The following is a 20,402-nucleotide window of genomic DNA, read 5'->3' as shown; positions in this document are numbered from 1 at the left end:
AGTAGTTCCATGAGCTCATGATTCTTTGTGAGAAAAACTTGCTTTTCATTCTCAGTTTTATCATATTGCTCCAGATGTCCAATCCCACATTCCCAAACCATGTAACTAATCTGCCTTCTACCAAGTTGTTCCATCATTTTGTAATTTTCAATTGCCTCTGTCTCTTTAATGAGACATTTTACAATGGACCATGTTACTGATGTTAGCTACTAAATTTGGAACAGAGCTATTGCTGGAGGCTACTTTGCCTTTCATGTTTCATCCTTTCCCTGTTCACCTCCCTCTAACCACTCCCCACCCATTTGATGTTGCTCCAACCCATACCCATCTCCATTTTACCCATCCTTCTCTTCCGCTGTTACCTCTTCAATCTGTGTACCAACCTGTAAGGTGATTTAACTGCTTCTATTCTTTCTTTCCAACAAGATCTGCATTTTGGAATGGTATTTTTTTCAAGCAATCAGATATGTCTCACTTTGTCAACTCTTTTTCAGGTCGCTGTTAAAAAACATGGAAATTTGAACGATGACCAGGATTGTCAATAATGCTAGCACCAGAAGAGATTCCCACATAAAACTTAATTGGACCAGCCTTGTAAATACTGTGACTCCAAGAATAAATCAGAGGCTGGGAATTCTGAGATGAGTAACTCAAATCCTGTCCACCATTTACAAAGCACAAGTCAGTATGACTCTCTACGTGCAGTTCCAACACATTCATGAGGTTTGACACCATTCAGGAAAATGCTGCCCACGTAGTTGACACCACATCCACCACCTTCAACAGTCTCTCACCCCCAACCCCTGATGTACAGAGGCAGCAGTATGCACTAAATACTAAGGTGCACTGCAGTAACTCACTGAGGCTCCTTTCAGATTCTACCATATCCATGACCTCAACCACCCAGAGGACAAGGCAGCAGCTACATGGGAATGCCACATGCAAGTTCCCCTCCACCACTCACCATCCTGACTTTTAACTAGATCACCACTTCTTCACTGGTGCTGAGTCAACATCCTGAAGTTCTGTCTTGAAGCTTCCAAGATGGCGGCGGGAGCTTTCCAAGATGGCAGCTGCGGAGTAGCCCAGGGCTCGTCTGCTCCTTTCTTCCGTGCAGTTTTCTTTTTTATATTTTCTCAATACGATCTTTTCTTTAACCTTTTTGCCCATTGGGGGGGGCTTGGCTGCAGTGGCAGCATTGGTGACAGCAGTAGTGTGGGCTCAGAGTGGGACCATGGTGGCAGTAGCGTCAGCAATGGGATGGTTACTTTTGCTCCTGCGACAGTGACGTTAATGGGTCCAGAGCAGGCAGTGGCTGCAGCAGTGGCAGCATGCAAGGGTGAACTGGGACCCTGTTGAACCTCTGCAGGTGGAGGAGGTTCCAGGGCCTGGCCAATTTCCAGCATCAGAGAGTCATAGAGTCTTACAGCATGGTAACAGACCCTTTGGTCCAACACCCCCCGCCCCCACCCCACACCCCCCATGCCAAACATAATCACAAACTAAATTGGACCTATCTGTCTGCGCCTGTACAATGTCCCTCCAAACCTTTCCTTTTCATGTGCTTATGCAAATGTCTTTTAAATGTTGTAATTGCATCCACGTTCACCACTTCTGTTAGAAAGTTCATTCCACACATATACCACCCTCTGTGTAAAACGTTTGCTTCTTATATCTTTTTTAAATCTCCTCTCACCTTAAAAATGTACCCTTTAGTGTTGAAATTCCTCAATCCTAGGAAAAAGTCAACTACCATCAACTCTATCTATACCTTTCACTGTTTTATAAATTTCTATTAGATCACCTCTCAATGTCCTACAAAAAAAGTCCAAGCAAATCCAATCTTTCTTTATAACTCAAATCTTCCATAACCAGCAACATCCTGGTAAATCTCTTCTGAACCATCTCCAGCTTTATAAATTCCTTCATATAACTGGGCAACCAGAACTGGACACAGTGGTCCAGAAGAGGCCTCACCAATGTCTTGTACAACCTCAACATGATTTCCAAGTCCTGTACTCAAAAGACTAGGCAATGAAGGCAAGCTTGACAAACGCCTTTTTAACCACCCTAATTATATGTGATGCAAACTTGAATGAATTATGTACCTGAACCCCAAGGTCCCTCTGTTCTACAACACTACCCGAGGTCCTACCATTAATTGTATCATCTCTATCTTTGTTTGTTTTATCATAATGCAACACCTCGCATTTATCAGGATGGAATTCCATTTGCTGTTTTTCTGTTTACTGACCCACTTGATCAAGATCCCTTTGTAAACTTTGAAAACCTAAGGAGGGAGAGCCAGAAGCTGCTCGGATAAATCTCTACGTTCCTTTTGCTTTTATTTCTATTTCTTTAACTTCTGCCTTTTACGTTGTTTTCTAAGATAGCGCTGGGGTGTGGTGAGTCTTCATCGTTTTCACTGTGTGTCTGTATACATGTACTCGGGTACCTGTGACAATAAAAACCCTAACACCCTGAAATAGATTACCTGCTGTTTGTAAGAGGTTGCTGTACAGAAATTGACTGCTGCAAAGTTTCTGTATCACAGTTGTGACCACAATTCAAAGACTATTTCGTTGCTCATAAAACTTTCTCAATCATTCGATACTCATGAAAGGTGTGATTTCACTGCTAGTTTTCTTGCTATCTCTAACGAGCAAGACAAAATGTATATATGTGTGTGAAGTAAAATAAAGAGATGATGCAGGTAATTCTTTTTATTTCAAAAATATACTTTATTCATAAAAATATTTTGATGATCTGTACAATTGGTCATGCCATACTTTCGTAAACATTCCATTTCTTTGCATACAGAGATCGAGTAATCATTCATACATGTAGGTCTGTATGTTTACTATCCATACATTCAGCTGAGGTGTCAGTGGAGCCCACTTACTGTGTGGGCCCCCTGTTCTTAGGCAGGCAGATGTTACGCGGTGGTCTTTCCCCACCACGCCTCGGCGGCAGCTGCCCCAAGCTTTAGCGCGTCCCTTAACACGTAGTCCTGGACCTTGGAGTGTGCCAGTCTGCAACACTCAGTCGGGGTCAACTCCTTCAGCTGCAAGATCAACAGGTTTCGGACAGACCAAAGAGCGACTTTCACCAAGTTGATGATCCTCCAGGCACAGTTGATGTTCGTCGTGGTGTGCGTTCCAGGGAACAGACCGTAGAGCACGGAGTCCCGCATCACAGAGCTGCTCGGGACGAACCTCGACAAACACCACTGCATTCGTCTCCACACTTCCTTTGCATAGGCACATTCCAGAAGGAGGTGTGTGACAGTCTAGTCCCCCCCCCCCCCACAGTCGCTTCGAGGGCAGCGTGTGGTGCCGCAGAGAGTCCGGGCCTGCATAAAGGATCTCACAGGCAGAGCCCTCCTCACCTCCAGCCAAGCCATGTCTTGGTGCTTGTTGGCACCCTAGCCAAGCTTGTGCTGTGTCAGGCAGGAAGATCGCTGAGAGTCTCGCACTCCTCAGGGATACGGATTGCCCATGTACAGGTCAGGGATTTGGACACCTGCCTCATCAGCCTGGACTAGGAGAAAGCCTTTGACAGGATATCACATGTGTATATGAGAGATGTCCTCTCCAAAATGGGCTTTGGGGAGGGAATCTGCAATTGGCTCAGTTTGCTCTACACCAACATTGTCAGTGCAGTCTCAATCAATGGGTGGGAATCAGAAAGCTTCCCAGTCAGATCTTGAGTCAGGCAGGGCTGCCCTCTCTCTCCTGCCTTGTTTGTGTGCTGCATAGAGCCATTTGCTGAGTCCATCAGGAAGGATGCGACCCTGACAGGGGTGACTACTCCTGGCAGCGGAGGCCTGCAGGTTAAGGCCTCCCTGTACATGGATGATGTCGCCGTTTTCTGCTCAGATCTGCTGTCCGTGCACAGACTCATGTGCGTATGTGACCAGTTCGAACGGGCCTCAGGGGCCAAGGTCAACTGAGGCAAGAGCGAGGCCATGCTCTTTGGGAACTGGGCCGACCAATCCTTCATCCCCTTCACCGTCAGGACTGACCACCTGAAGGTGCTGGGTATTTGGTTTGGAGGGGCTGGGCCATGTGCCAAGTCTTGGGAGGAGCGTATCAAGAAAGTGAGGCAGAAACTAGGCAGATGGAAGCTTTGGTCGCTGTCCATCTTGGGTAAAAACCTAGTCATCAGGTGTGAGGCGTTGTTATATGTGGCACAGGTCTGGCCTATTCCCAGAACCTGTGCCGCCGCAGTTACCTGGGCCATCTTCCATTTTATATGGAGATCAAAGATGGCCAGGGTCCAAACAGACTCAATGTACAAAGCTCTGGGCAACGGGGGACAAAACACACCCAATGCCACCCTCACCCTGATGGCCACCTTTGTGTGTGGCTGCATCAAGCTGTGCGTGGATCCCTGGTACGCAAACACCAAGTGACACTACGTACTAAGGTTTTACCTGTCCCCGGTGTTGTGAAGGATGGGCCTGGCCTCACTGCTGTGGAACGCTCCGCGTAGTTGGACCATTCCGTATCACCTGTCATTCGTGGAGAAATTTATGAGAAAAATACCTTTGATCACAAGTCCATCAGGAAGTGGTCAGCACGTAGTGTCCTTGAGACCCTTCGGGAAAAGGAGAGGGCGGATTCTGTTGAGCGGTTCCCTGGGCAGACTGTCAAAGTCATTTGGATGATGCAAGTAAATTTGATTCAACAAATTGAAAAGTTATCCAAAAGCAATACAAGGAAGATGGAAGAATCTTGCTTCCTATTTTGTTCTATTATCTTTAAATATGTGGTGACTAAAACATCTTGCATTGTAGCTCAGGCACACCACAAGAAACAGGACAAATCCTCGCTGGCCCAATTATTACAATGGCCTGCTCATATTGCTGGTTTGGTCTCTGCAAGACCACACAGCTCCTAACCTCATTACAGCTTGTTTCAAACATGGACAAATGAGCTGAGTTCCAGCGATGAAGTAAAAGTGACTGCCCTTGATGTCAAGACAGTATTGAACTGAGCAAAACTGAAGTCAATGAAAATCAGGAGGAAAACTGGTTGGAGTCATACCTCATACATAGGAAAATGGTTGAGGTTGGTGGAGGTCAGTCAGTCATCTCAGCTCCAGGACACCTCTACAGTTCCTCAAGGAAGTGACGTAGGCCCAACTATCTTCAGCTGCTTCATCAATGACCTTCCCTCCATCATAAGGTCAGAAGTAGGAAAGTTCGACGATGATTGCACAATGTTCAGCAGCATTTGTGACTCCTCAGATACTGAAGCAGTCCATGTTCAAATGGAATAAGACATGGGCAATATTAAGATTTGGGCCGACAGGTGGCATGTACCACTTACCATCCTGACTTGGAAATGCATCACCATTTTTTCACTGATGCTGGGTAACAATCCTGGAACTCCTCCCTAACGACATTGTGGGTGCACCTACAACGGTACAATGCCAATTAGATCACCGCCATTCAACAAGACAGCTCACCACCACTTTCTCAAGGGCAAGTAGGGATTGGCAATAAATGCTGGCCCAGCCATTGAAGCCCAGATTCCCTGAATGAATCAAAAATACCCTGCATCCCAGAGTTAAAGGTAATGGCGATTGCCATTCTGAATTCTATATATTCGGGAAAGTAACAAATTTAACTCCTGATTTGGAAGGGAAGGACAGACAAAAATAGAAAAATGTCAAACTAACAGGTCTGTAGAGTCATAGAGTCATACAACACGGAAATAGGCCCTTCGGTCCAACTCATCCATGCTGACCAGGTTTCCCTAACTGAACTAGCCCCATTTGCTTGTGTTTGGCCCATATCCCTTTAAACCTTTCCTACCCATGTACCGGTCCAAATGCCTTTTAAATGCTGTAATTTTACCCTCTACCACTTTCTCTGGCAGCTCACTCCATATACACATTATCTTCTGGGTGAAAGACACTAAAAGATGATAAAGAATGTGGTAACTGCACACTTAAATATTAATGATACAACTGGGCTGAGGTCACAGGATAAGGTCCCACACAAGTCGCTAATAAAGATAACTCGTGGCATTAGATAGTAAGAGAATTGGTTAACAGACAGAAAGAAGAGTGCAGGAATAAATAGATTGTTCTCAGGATGGCAGGCTGTAGCCAGTGGGGTGCTGCAATGTTCAGTGTTCAGGCCTCTTGTATTCACAGTCAAGATAAATGATTTGGCTGTGGGGGTTATTTGTTATTTATGTTCCCTGTTATTATTATTCCACTGCACCTTGTCTTCCAGAAGTCAATACAAAATCTTCACCTTAGAGGAAATGTTGGTTGTAATATTACCTAACTTTCAAATACCACAAAACTAGGTGGGAATGTAATTTGTGAGGAGATTGCAAGAAGATTGTGAGGGCTTGAAGAAGAGTTTGATTTTATAATGTTCTGTAGTAGCATTCTGAAGAAGAAGCATACCAGATTTGAAACATTAATCCTGCTTCTGTCTCTACAGACCTGCTGAGTTTCTCCAGCATTCTTTGTGTTTGTTTCAGATTTGAAGCAAATGCAGCACAGAGGAACCTTGATTATCTGGCATTCGATTACCCGGCAAGATCGCAAGGTCCCAATGCTTGGCTAAACTATGTTACCCGGCCTTTGATTGTGCGAACATTCTATTATCTGACAAAATGCTCCCTGCCTGTGCCATTCGGATAATTGAGGTTCCTCTGTATTTTGTCTTTGTCTGACAGTATGTATGCAAGTTGTTATCACCGTTGATGGTGGAGATCATCTGTGCATATCAGGATACGTAGTGATGTTGCTGCATGCAAGAACAAGGATCAGAAAAGTATGCAGCAAATATTTAGTAGTCATAACGGGATATTTACATTTTCACAGATGTGGGAGAAACAGGCAGCTCACATTGTAAACTTGAACAACTTCTCTTTCCAATCCTCCCACTTCCTCCAAACCAAAGGAGTTGCCATGGGCACCCGCATGGGTCCCCAGCTATGCCTGCCTCTTCGTAGGATATGTGGAACAGTCCATCTTCCGCAGCTACACTGGCACCACCCCCCATCTTTTCCTCCGCTACATCGATGACTGTATCGGCGCTACCTCGTGCTCCCACGAGGAGGTTGAACAGTTCATCCACTTAACCAACACCTTTCACCCCGACCTCAAATTCACCTGGACCGTCTCAGACTCCTCCCTCCCCTTCCTAGACCTTTCTATTTCTATCTCGGGCGACCGAATCAACACAGACGTCTACTGTAAACCGACTGACTCCCACAGCTACCTAGACTACACCTCCTCCCACCCTGCCCCCTGTAAAAACGCCATCCCATATTCCCAATTCCTTCGTCTCTGCCACATCTGCTCCCAGGAGGACCAGTTTCCAATACCGTACAGCCCAGATGGCTTCCTTCTTCAAGGACCGCAGATTCCCCCCAGACGTGATCGACAATGCCCTCCACCGCATCTCCTCCACTTCCCGCTCCTCCGCCCTTGAGCCCCGCCCCTCCAACCGCCACCAGGACAGAACCCCACTGGTTCTCACCTACCACCCCACCAACCTCCATATACAGCGTATCATCTGCTGTCATTTCCGCCACCTCCAAACGGACCCTACCACCAAGGATATATTTCCCTCGTCTCCCCTATCAGCGTTCTGAAAAGACCACTCCCTCCGTGACTCCCTCGTCAGGTCCACACCCCCCACCAACCCAACCTCCACCCCCGGCACCTTCCCCTGCAACCGGAAGATATGCAAAACTTGCGCCCACACCTCCTCTCTTACTTCTCTCCAAGGCCCCAAGGGATCCTTCCATATCCGCCACAAATTCACCTGCACCTCCACACACATCATCTATTGCATCCACTGCACCCGATGTGGCCTCCTCTATATTGGGGAGACAGTCCGCCTACTTGCAGAACGTTTCAGAGAACACCTCTGGGACACCCGGACCAACCAACCCAACCACCCCGTGGCTCAACACTTTAACTCCCCCTCCCACTTCACCAAGGACATTCAGGTCCTTGGACTCTTCCACCGCCAGACCATAACAACACGATGGTTGGAGGAAGAACACCTCATCTTCCGCCTGGGAACCCTCCAACCACAAGGGATGAACTCAGATTTCTCCAGTTTCCTCATTTCCCCTCCCCCCACCTTGTCTCAGCCGAATCCCTCGAACTCAGCACCACCTTCCTAACCTGCAATCTTCTTCCTGACCTCTCCGCCCCCAGCCCACTCCGGCCTATCACCCTCACCTTGACCTCCTTCCACCTATCACATCTCCAATACCCCTCCCCCAAGTCCCTCCTCCCTACCTTTCATCTTAGCCTGCTGGACACACTTTCCTCATTCCTGATGAAGGGCTTATGCCCGAAACGTCGAATTTCCTGTTCCTTGGATACTGCCTGACTTGCTGCGCTTTTCCAGCAACACATTTTCAGCTCTGATCTCCAGCATCTGCAGACCTCACTTTCTCTCCTGCTCACATTGTAAAGACAGCAATTTGTTAGATTGTATCAAGGACTTTTTTAATGGCGACAATGAGCTGGGTTTTGCCAGAGTCAGGCACTTCTTATCGCATCCTATTGGTTAGAATTGTTCAGCTCAAAACTAGTTTGAGTTGCACCATGCTAGAAATGTGAGCTGATATTGTGTGGTAAGGACAATGGGACATCTGGAGATACATATTCCCTTAACCAGTGCAATCTATTGAATCAGGAGAAAATCTTTGCTTTGATTTGATTTATTGTAGTCACATGTACCTCAGTACAGTGAAAAGTTTTGTTTTGCTAGTGGTACAAGCAGATTATAGCAAACAAGGATAGACAGATTTTAGGGTGCTTAGACAGAGCAAGGCACACAAGGTTACAATTGTATAGGAGGAGGTGCACAAAGAACAATCAACATTAGGAAGATCAGCATTATTTGAAATTAGAGACTCCATTCAGCAGTCTAATAATAGCAGTGAAGAAGCTGTTCTTGAACCTGTTAGTGAACTTGTTCAAGTTTCTGCATCTTCTCCCTGATAGAAGAGGTTGGAAGAGAGCATTCCCATGGTGGGAGGGGTCTTTGATGTTGGCGACCTTTCCGTGGCAATGAGAAGTGTAAATTGGAGTCCATGGATGGGAGGTTGGCTTCCGTGATCGTCTGAGCTGTGCACACAACCTTCTGCAGTTTCCTACGATCCTGGGCAGAGCAGTTGCAGTACCAGGCCATTATGCACCCAGATAGACTGCTTTCTACGGTGCATCTGTAAAAGTTAGTGAAGTTCCTCATGGACATTTGGAATAGTTGGGGAGGAAGCTGAATAAGATCCAAATCAGGAGTGCAAACAGAAATAAATAGGATGAGAAAGATTGAATTAAGTGGCAAAGAAAAGAAACTAAAAAGAAAAGTCAGAAAAATCTCAAATTTAAAACTTGACATGTTTAAAAATCACTGCATACGACTGAACAGCTAAATTAATTCACTCCCATTGTTTAGATTTTTGTCTTTTTGGACCAGAAAGTTGACCAACATTGTATTAGCTATTGTTAAAAAGGTGCTTCACTGTCAATTACCAGAGCAATCTTTCTGTGGAAAGCTTTTTGGCAAATTAGTATGCGAATCCTGCAAACTATCGAAAACAATTTTGAAGCTAATGGCAAGATATTGTCTTGCACATTCTGAAGATCCGCAACTCATTAAATATCTTTAAACTCTTCAATTTGTCGGATGATTTGCATATAAATGATGGTGTGTATCATGAATCCAAATACTTTAGGGTAAACAAGGGAACAGGCTACAGTCAATTTAATGATAAGCCAAGACAATTGGATAAAGGGGAAAATATCTTTCAAACTGTGAGCATGACATGGTAACAAATTGAGGGAGAGCAGGGAGAGTCAAAAATGAAGGTTTGAAATTTAAGGACAATATTGGAGGAGTGAGAGTGCTTTAACTGAGATCAATGGGTTCACCAATAGGCAGCAATTGGTGGCATTCAATTGGTGCTACACATTGTAGATAGTCCTAAAACATCTAAAAGCTCCACTTGTACAGGTAAGTAACTGTGGTCACCGAGTGCAGTAAGAGACATTATCAAGCTAACAGAAAAGGATCACACACACTCAAAAAAAAACAAAGGTAATCCAGCAGACTGGGAGACATAAAAATAACAGAGTGACACAAAGAAAGCATTAAGTGTTTCAAAACGAAACAGAGAAAAACTTGCAAGAGATATCAAGGCTGAACGACCGACCAATTAGATAAATTTGTACCAATCAGAGAATTAATATAGAATGTAAAGGGTACATCATTCTTGCATAATTAGTTACAATTTAGTGATGAAGTCACTAATATGGTGGATAGAGGAAGAGATGTGACAGCATTATGACAATGCAACTGAACTAGTAAACTAGACATCTGGATACAAGAAGTCAGAAGCCACTTGTTGTCAACGGCAAAAATCACTTACTAACGAATCTGGTTGTCCACCGAAAAAATTTCATGTCACTGGTCATGAGCTCTGTGGGTCATACAGTTATAGAGTCATAGAGATGTATAGCACAGAAACAGACCCTTCGGTCCAACTCGTCCATGCTGACCAGATATCCTAACCTAATCTAGTCCCATTTGCCAGCACTTGGCCCATATCCCTCTAAATCCTTCCTATTCATATACCCATCCAGATGATTTTCAAATGCTGTAATTGTATCAGCCTCCACCACTTCCTCTAGCAGCTCATTCCATACACGCACAACACTCTGAAAATGTTCCTCCTTAGGTCCCTTTCAAATTTTTCCCCTCTCACTCTAAACCTAAGCCTTCTAGTTCTGGACTCCTCCACCCCAGGGAAAAGACTTTGTCTATTTATCCTATCCATGCCCCTTATGATTTTATAAACCTCTATAAGGTCACCCCTCAGCCTCTGAAGCTCCAGGGAAAACAGCCCCAGCCTATTCAGCATATTGCTGTAGCTCAAATCCTTCAACCCTGGCAACATCCTTGTAAATCTTTTCTGAACCCTTTCAAGTTTCACAACATCCTTCCGATAAAAGGGAGACCAGAATTGGCACTTATCTGTTCTTGTGCTGTGAGGTCTCCTACACAGCTTCCTCCAAGGTCAGTTATGAATTTCGCTGTTTGTTAATTTTCCCAGACAAACTCCAATGTCCAGAGATACTTGAACTCAAACAGCAAAGGCAGTAACTGTGCAGATTCACTGCTGTGTCAGTTAGCAGTGTAGGTTTTCTTTCTCTCGCTCCCTCCCTGACCACGTGGTTGCTACCTTTTGTCTGTCTTCCTCCTTTTAAAAAAGTGTCATTGTTTGGATCTTTTTTTCTCCAAAGTTTTAAAACAACTCAACAGTTTATAAAACAATAATCGCTGCTCCCAGAATTCGAGGAAATCACCTCCAACATCTAAAGTACCTCAAAAAAAGGAGCAGCTCTTACAGCGGCAATTTTTTCTCATCCTCCACCTTGGTCTTTGCGGTCCTAGAATCTGATGAAGCAACACTCCGAAAGCTAGTTTCAAATAAACCTGCTGGACTATAACTGGTGTTGCGTGATTTTTAACTTTGTCCACCCAGTCCAACACCAGCTCCTCCACAACATTTCTTGAGGGAAGTCTTTTTTTAGATTAGATTCCCTACAGTGTGGAAACAGGTCCTTCGGCCCAACCAGTCCACACCAACCCTCCAAAAAGTAACCCTCTCAGTCCCATTTCCCTCTGACTAATGCACCTAACACTACGGGCAATTTAGCATGACCAACTCACCTGACCTGCACATCTTTAGACTGTGGGAGGAAACCGGAGCACCCAAAGGAAACCCACGCAGACACAAGTAGTATGTGCAAACTCCACACAGACAGTCGCCCGTGCTCCTGGTGCTGTGAGGCATCAGTCTTCAGGGAGTCTTTGAAACACTTCCTTCTCCTCCTCTCATTTAAGGGCCTTCCTTGAGCTGGACAGAGAAGATTTCCTTTGGCATTTGGAACTCAGATATCCTGAGCACACGGTCTGTCTGGAGTTGGTTTCGGTTGATCATGACCCTGATGCTGATTAGCTGCTTCAAGGACGCTGATGTTAGTCACTGTAGGCAACTGGAAAAGGTATAGTCAGTTAATTAACTAAATTCCAAATATTCTTTTGAAAAGTAGAATCTGTCTTGTGAGCCATATTTGTCATTAAAATCCATTTTGGTTTGCAATTGGCCTTTAGGGAATGAACCCTGCCACATTTACCCAATGGGTATGTACAAGAATTCAGACCTACAGCACTGGGACACAAGACACTCACTTATATCCCAAGCACCTTCTTAAGGGGAAAGTGGTGATGGACAATAAACACGACTCTTGCACAATAAATGCTGTACTCACCCATCACATCACCTCCCATGAATGAACAAAATCAAAAATACAAAGGGATTTAATAACAACTTAATCATGAGGGCAAAACTGTGGCAAATGAAGCTCAATGTAAGAAAATGTGAGGTTGTTCACTTTTGATCTGAAGAAGATCAATCAGGGTATTTTCTAAATGGTAAGGAATTGGATGTAGGTTTGCTCACTGAGCTGAAAGATTCATTTCCAGACGTTTCATACCTTAATAGGTAACATCTTCAATGGACTTTATGCAAAGCAATGCTGAAATTTCCTGCTTTCTATTTATATGTTTGGGTTTCTTTGGGTTGGTGATGTCATTTCCTTTAGTGATGTTATTTCCTGTAGTGAAGTCACTTCCTGTTCTTTTTCTCAGGGGGTGGTCGATGGGATCTAACTCGATGTGTTTGTTGATAGAGTTCTGGTTGGAATGCCGTGCTTCTAGGAATTCTCGTGCATGTCTTTGTTTGGCTTGTCCTAGGATGGATGTATTGTCCCAGCCGAAGTGGTATCCTTCCTCATCCGTACGTGAGGATACTAGTGAGAGAGGGTCATGTCTTTTTGTGGCTAGTTGGTGTTCATATATCCTGGTGGCTAGTTTTCTTGGGAGAAGTAGAGGAGGGGAGCAGCGAGGAGGGGGTTTAGCAGGGTGCGAGTTCACCAGATTGATTTTGGGATGCTTAATTAACGGGCTAAGTTTGCATCAACTTGATATCTCGAATAGTAAAAGGGTTCAATGGGGTAGTGCAAACAGAAACTATTATCGGCGAGTTCTAAATATAGAAACATCACCTTAAAATTACAGTTAAGCCATTCAGAGGTGATGAACTCAGATAATTGGAATAACAGTTCAGTATAGGACCAAATGAGTATGGTTTGATCCCCTTTCTGACTCAGGATAACAAGTGGCTTGTCTCTTTGCTCTATCCTGCACCACGATCACAGTGGAGGCCATGATTCAGTGATATGGAATCGTCAAGGACACTATCTGGAGAAGCAGTCTTTTTCCCACAAAGGGAATTAGAAATCTGGATCCCTTCCTCTTAAAAAGCTGTGAAAACTGGGATAATTAAGGTATTCAAGCCAGAAATCGGTCTAATTGTGTTCAGTAAACGGAGTGAGTCAAGGCAGGTAAAACTGGCTCCGTGGATCCCTTCGTTGTCTTGCTGTCATTTTTTCTCATTCTGTTGTTACATCTCTGGAGCAGTCAAGCATGCCAAATCCAAAAACATGTTAAAAGTATCAAGCTGCTTCTGTTGTTAGCCTTTAGGGTACTGCCAAAAGGTAGCAATCCCTCTTCTCTCTCCTTGCTTTCATCACTTTTCCCTTCTGATTTTTCTTCTCTTCCTTTTGCTCTCTGGAGTGTCTTATTAAATCAGAAAAAAGATTAGAAGCAGCAGATTCATTGCTGACCTATGCCACAAATTGAACTGGGTTGAGAGGAATTGCTCCTTATTTCCTGATGAAGGTCAGTTCTGATGAATGTTTTCTGCACAACACAACATGACCTTTCCACTTGACAGACGCAGGAGGACATGCACTGTAGTTCCAGTTATTGTTTTTTTCAATCAGCAATTTTCTTTTCTCTTTTGATGTCCTTTAACAATCTCAGATTTGATTTACCTGGGCAGGACAGATGGTCAGGCTGCTCGGTTATTGGAATGATTTGATTGCACTAGTTGGAAGGTCCCGTATGTCACTGGATCTGTTACATGCTAAGCTGAGGTAGATTTTTCTACCATTGTGACAGCTTATTTCATAAGGAGTTATCTCATCTTAAATGAGCAGTCTGTTTATCACAAACCCATTCACATAGCATATTGTAGCAGCCGTTTTCATTGAGATATAGACATGTGCTCTGTAATTAGCTGAAATCCACTTTAAACTGTGATGTCGATAAAGTGTTGCGGCAGATGTTACGAATGTAAATTGCGATCTTAATATTTGATTTGTAGCAGCCTGCTCTGCTGAGATGGTCAACTCTCTAACACAGTATTTCATTTATTTTATCATGCATCATTTTCCCCCCACCAACTTTCTCCTTCCACTTCCCTCTAAATCTACTGAGCAACAATTCATCAAAGTGATTGCAATTGATGATGTCCCTATCTTGACCTGACCTCCAAACACATTAGATCGCAATCTGCAGTAGGAATCTGGAATGTTGTTCTTTTCACTCCTTAAAGGAGGGAGCTGACACCAATAGTGGGCCTCACAGGCCCAGGTAAGAAAACCTAACTCAGGCACAGTGCAAAGAACTGAACCACATATTAGGATCATAGTAGTATTATCACTGGACTAGTAATCCAGAGATCCAACTAAGACATGGCTTCAAATCCAACCACAGTAGGTAGTGGAATTTGAATTCAACAATATCTGGACTTGAAAGTCTAATGACAAACAGGATAACATTATCAATTATCAAAGAAAAACCCATCTGATTCACTCATGTCCTTAGGGAAGGAAATTTGATGTCCTTACTTGGTTTAGCCCACACGTGACTCTAGGTCCACAGTTTACCTGCTCTCTGAAATGTGACAAAGTGAGGACTGCAGATGCTGGGCATCAAAGTCAAAAAGCACAGCCTGTCAGACAGCATCCGAAGAGCAGGAGAGTCGACGTTTCAGGCATAGACTCTTCATCAGGAGTGTGGGAGGCAGTGGAAAAAGGGGCTGAGAGATAAATAGGAGGTAGGGGTGGGGCGGGGGGGTGGAAGGTAGCTGGGAACACAATAGGTAGATGCAGGTAGGGGTGATGGTGATAGCTCAGAGCAGAGCATGCAATGGATAGGTGGGAAGGAAGATGGACAGGTAAGGACAGTTCAAGATGGTGGTGCTGAGTTGAGGGATTGGATCTGGGATGAGGTGGGGGCGGGGGGGGAGAAGAGGAGATGCATAAACAGGTAAAATCGACATTGATGCTGTGTGGTTGGAGGGTCCCAAGGTGGAAGGTGAGGTGTTCTTCCTCCAGGCATCGGGTGGCTAGGATTTGCCGGTGGAGGAGGCCCAGAACTTATCCTCTGAAATAGGTTAACAAGTCTCTCAGTTATATCAAACTGCTATAAAGGAATGAAAGCCAACAGATCATCTAACATTGAGCACTGGAAATGACAATGGACCAACATCCAATAAATTGTGGCAGATTAAGAAGCAGCTCCTCAACACCTTGTCTTAAAGAATTTAGGATGAGCAATAACAAATTGGAATAGAGACATGAGCCTCAAAATGCAATGGGACTGGAATTCTCCTCACTCTCCAAGGTCTCTCAAAGACTGGTCCAGAATCTGTATCGGGTAGGTACCACTGCATGAGCTGAGTGGAAATGAATGAATGCCCAGCCAGCAAAGTCCATAAATGAAAAGCAGGTTTGGTTCACTTTCAACCCAGGCAGTGGACTTAACAATGGAGCCAGGAGGATATTTCTGATTAAATATCTCAAAGGAACAATGTGAGTAAAGTTGCATGGACTGGAGTTATTTTGAACCCCCCTGGTCCTCACCTTCCACCCTACCAACCTTCGCATAAACCGCACCTTCCGCCCACATTTCCGCCACCTCCAAACGGACCCCACCACAAGGGATATATTTCCCTCCCCACCCCTTTCTGCAAAGACCATTCCCTCCATGACTACCTGGTCAGGTCCATGCCCCCTAACAACCCACCCTTCCAGGCACCTTCCCCTGCCACCACAGGAATTGCAAAACCTGCGCCCACACCTCCTCCCTCACCTCCATCCAAGGCCCTAAAGGAGCCTTCCACATCCACCAAAGTTTTACCTGCACATCCACCAATGTCATTTATTGTATCCATTGCTCCCGATGTGGTCTCCTCTACACTGGGGAGACTGGACGCCTCCTGGCAGAGCGCTTTGGGGAACATCTCCAGGACACCCGCACCAATCAGCCCCACTGCCCTGTGGCCCAACATTTCAACTCTCCCACCCACTCAGCTGAGGACACGGAGGTCCTGGGCCTCCTCCACTGGTCCTCCCTCATCACCTGACACCTGGAGGAAGAACACCTCATCTTCCACCTCGGAACACTTCAACCCCAAGGCATCAATATGGACTTCACCAGTTTCCTCATTTCCCCTCCCCACACCTTACTCCAGTTCCAACCTTCCAGCTCAGCATGACCTGTCCTACCTGCCTATTTTCCTTTCCACCTATCCACTCCACCCTCCTCTCTGACCTATCACCTTTATCCCCACCCCCATTCACCTATTGTATTCTATGCCACTTTCTCCCCACCCCCACTCATTTATCTCTCCACCCTGCAGGCTTCCTGTCTCTATTTCTATTGAAGGGCTTTTGCCCAAAACGTCGATTTTCCTGCTCCTTGGATGCTGCCTGAACTGCTGTGCTTTTCCAGACCTGGAGGTACTTTCAGTACAAGAATAAATGGGGACTCCACTCCGACAAGTGGCAATTAATCCAAGAGGAATTTGGAAAGGAGTCAATTATCATTGATGTATCAACATTCTGCTTCAACAACTCCTCTGAGGAATAACAAATTGGATGTAACAAGGCCAGAACATTCATTCCCACTCACTCAGCTCATGCAGTGAGTGCACCAGTGGTGCCTACCCACTACATACCTTGTATTAATCTGTGGGAGAGGCTATAGCTAGACCTTGGAGAGTGAGCAGAATTCCCATCCCACTGCATTTTGAGGCTCATGTCTCTATTTCAGTCTGTTATTTGCAGATAGAAATCATGACCATAACTCATTTATGCTTTTTTTTTGCTATTTGCAATGAAACTATAATCAAGTATATAACCACATTTCAGATTTGGATTCATTAACATACAGAGAAAATCGCTCCCCTCATCCATGATTAAAAGGTGAAATCAAGATTGTCAAGAGAAGCGTTTTTGAAATGAATGAGTGCAATATAACTGAAAATTGGTCTATTATTACATAGTTACCTAACAGGAGTATTGACCAAACATTATGAATCATAACTATGGTAACGACATTCATAAATAGTGTTTTTATTTATATAATGAAACATTCTGAGGTGCTTCACATGCATCTTTGCACTATAAAACAAAACAACAATGAAAGCAGAGAGTTACTCTTGGATGCCACAATGGTTAATGCTAGGACCACAGAATTCAAAATCAATAGAACTGATTTAAATTTGGGGACATTGTCATACTTCTAAATATACTAATGTCACAAAACTGGGTGTATTTGAGGCCCTCTCAAAGTACATGGTAGTGTCCCTACCTCTGGACTGAGATACTCGAGGTTAAGTCACACCTTCTCCAGAAGTGTATAATAATATCTCTGAACATGTTGATTAGAAAAGTATCAGGTAATGTTTGACAGTGAGCAACAGGAGATAAGGTTGATTATGCTAATTAAGCAGCTGGGCATCATGGTCGAGTAGTTAAGGTGATGGATTTGAAATCCATTCAGGTTCCTCCACGTCAGTGTGAATCTTACTGACTGCGGTTGTAAATATGTGGAGCTTTTGTGATATCGTGGTAGTGTCCCTCCCTACCTCTGACCAAGAACGTCTAAGTTCAAATCCCACTTGTCATAACATGTCTGAACAGGTTGATTAAAATACCTACCACAGTTTGATGCCAAGTTCATTGATGCATGTTTTGAATACAATATGTCGGGTTCTTGTTGCACAGTGGTAGTGTTCTTACTTCTGAGCCAGGAGGCCTGGGTTCAATTTGCACCGGCTCTGGAGATGTGACGTATCGTGTTTGCACGGATTGATTTTAAAATATCTGCATGTAAAGTAGTTGTGGAACATGGAATGTACGTTACGAGGACAATGCAGCAAGATTTCAGGAAGACTTGGATGGCTAAGTCATTGAGCTGGAATATAGCAAATAGAATGTAATGTCAAGTTATTCCGTTTGGGAGAGAAAATAGACACTTGTGACATGATGAGAGGCTAGGAAGTGCAGGTGATCTTGTTGGTGAATCTTTCAAAGTTAGCATGTGGGTGCAGCAAGCAATCAGAAAGGTAGATGGTGAGTTGGCCTTCAGTAGAATGGCAATGAAGAATAGAACTTGCTAGCGGTGTATAAAGGTAAAAACAATGACTGCAGATGCTGGAAACCAGATTCTGGATCAGTGGTGCTGGAAGAGCACAGCAGTTCAGGCAGCATCCAAAGTGCAGTGAAATCGACGTTTCGGGCAAAAGCCCTTCATCAGGGATAGCAGTGTATAGAGCCTTGGTGAAATCTTGCTTAAGTATTGAGTATAGTTTTGATCATTTTATCTAAGAAAGGATATACATAGAGTCATAGAGATGTACAGCATGAAAACATACCCTTTGGCTCAACCCGTCCATGCCGACCAGATATCTCAATCCAATCTAGCTCCACCTGCCAGCACCCAGTCCATATCCCTCCTAACCCTTCCTATTCATATACCCATCCAAATGCCACTTAAATGTTGCAATTGTACCAGCCTCCACCGCTTCCTCTGGCAGCTCATTCCATACACGTACCACCCTCTGCGTGAAAAAGTTAATGGAAATGAGATGCTTTAGTGAGAGAGAAAGAGTGAGAACACTGACCACAGTGAGAAGTGAGCTGCAGAAACATATGGGAAATCTCAGCAGGTCTGTGGACAGAAAACAGAATTAACATTCGGGTCCAGTGACTCTACTTCAGACTTTGGCAATGCATGTTGCGGAGTGAAAATGGGAAACACACATGAACGATGAAGGTGTGCTGTGTTGTTTGACTGGGAAGGCGGAGGGTGGGCGAGTACACAGGGAGCAGAGGAGGTACCTGCCTTTAGCAGCCAGCCGGTAACAGCGAGCTGGCCTCTGGAGCCGCTGATAGGCTGGTGCTGCCGGGGAGGCAGTTCCCGAGCAGCGGCGGCGAAGTGACAGGAGCCGGCTGCTTCCAATCCTTCCCCGGACAGCGCCGGAGGAACCTAGCGGTGGCGAGCTCTGCAATAACCCCTCTGCTCTCCCCGGCTGAGCCCTGAGTAACTGTCAGCACAATGAACGGTGAGTGCACTGCTCCCTCTTTAATCCAGTTTCTTTCCCCCCTCCTCCTCCTCCCGTTTAACAAAAGACAGTGTCTTGGGAACACCTTCTCCAATGTGGAGCAGCTTGGCTGCAAGTGGGAGATGTAAGTTGCTCCTAAGTTTAGCGGCGAAACTCTGACTGAGGAACGGCTGCAAAGCTGTGATAGGTGGAAGGCATTAAGAGGTGTGAAATATATGCACAGATATTCAGGGAGAGAATCAGACCCGTTTGCAGGGGTTGTAAGTTGCATGCACATTTACCCCTGCTGAATGTGTGCATTTTATCCAAAAAAAAATTCATTGCTGTGATGGAGACAAGGAAATGCAAAGATTGGATGCAGCAGGTAATGCATGGTTTATTTCTAATGTGGTTGTCAAATGAGGTGAAGTTTGGCTAAATGCCTCGATGATGTAAACGGCTTGTGTACGTGATATGATTTAAAGGACTCTCAACTTCTTCATTGCCATTTCGGGAAGGGGAGGGGTTGACTGCACTGCACCAGTAACACCGCTGGCTTGAAAGGGAGAAAATAAAGCTTGAGTTTGTCTTTTTTTCCCCCCCATATCAATCGTTCCTGAAGATTGTTCTGCTGTTGCAGCAATCGTTATTGCTTTGGGCTGATCCTCCTCCAGTTTTGTAAATCTATAAACCAGAGGTCACATCAGGTAACAGCAGGAATTTACTATTCTTCCCCCAACTAAAATCCTTTTTTGAGAATTAAACTAAACTAAGGAAATTAAGCTGTCTCTTTGACAGTAAAATAAAGTTGGGACTGTGACCATTTCCTCGTCTCCTTTACCGGTTTTTATGTGCCTGAAATGTTGATTTATTGGGAGGGGCTGCTGGGTTGGGGTGACGTGAGTTTGGCGGCTGTCAAATACGACAGCGAACTCAGCCGACCGCGGGGAATCATTTTTCAGGAGGAAAAGAAATCTAGGGCAAGATTTATTTTCAAAATAGAAATTTAGTTAGTTCATGGAATGTGGGTTGTCTTTGGCAAGTTTCCCCCGGAATGGGGTGCTCTACTTTAGAAAGTAGCCGAGGATGTAATATTATAGGGAG

General features: G+C 44.7%; 1 protein-coding gene across 1 annotated transcript in view; it reads left to right on the top strand.

The window, feature by feature from the left end:
- The first annotated feature begins 19,291 nt into the window (after positions 1 to 19,291).
- LOC132826371 (leucine zipper putative tumor suppressor 3) overlaps positions 19,292 to 20,402 on the top strand; it is a 194,626-nt gene continuing 193,515 nt past the window's right edge. Inside the window, exon 1 of the mRNA XM_060842373.1 lies at positions 19,292 to 19,319. The gene's annotated coding sequence lies outside the window, so the exon portion shown is untranslated. The remainder of the gene's footprint in view (positions 19,320 to 20,402) is intronic.

This window comes from Hemiscyllium ocellatum, chromosome 1 (genome assembly GCF_020745735.1).
Source record: "Hemiscyllium ocellatum isolate sHemOce1 chromosome 1, sHemOce1.pat.X.cur, whole genome shotgun sequence".
NCBI classification, from domain to species: domain Eukaryota; kingdom Metazoa; phylum Chordata; class Chondrichthyes; order Orectolobiformes; family Hemiscylliidae; genus Hemiscyllium; species Hemiscyllium ocellatum.
This window is presented reverse-complemented; position numbering and strand designations above follow the sequence as displayed.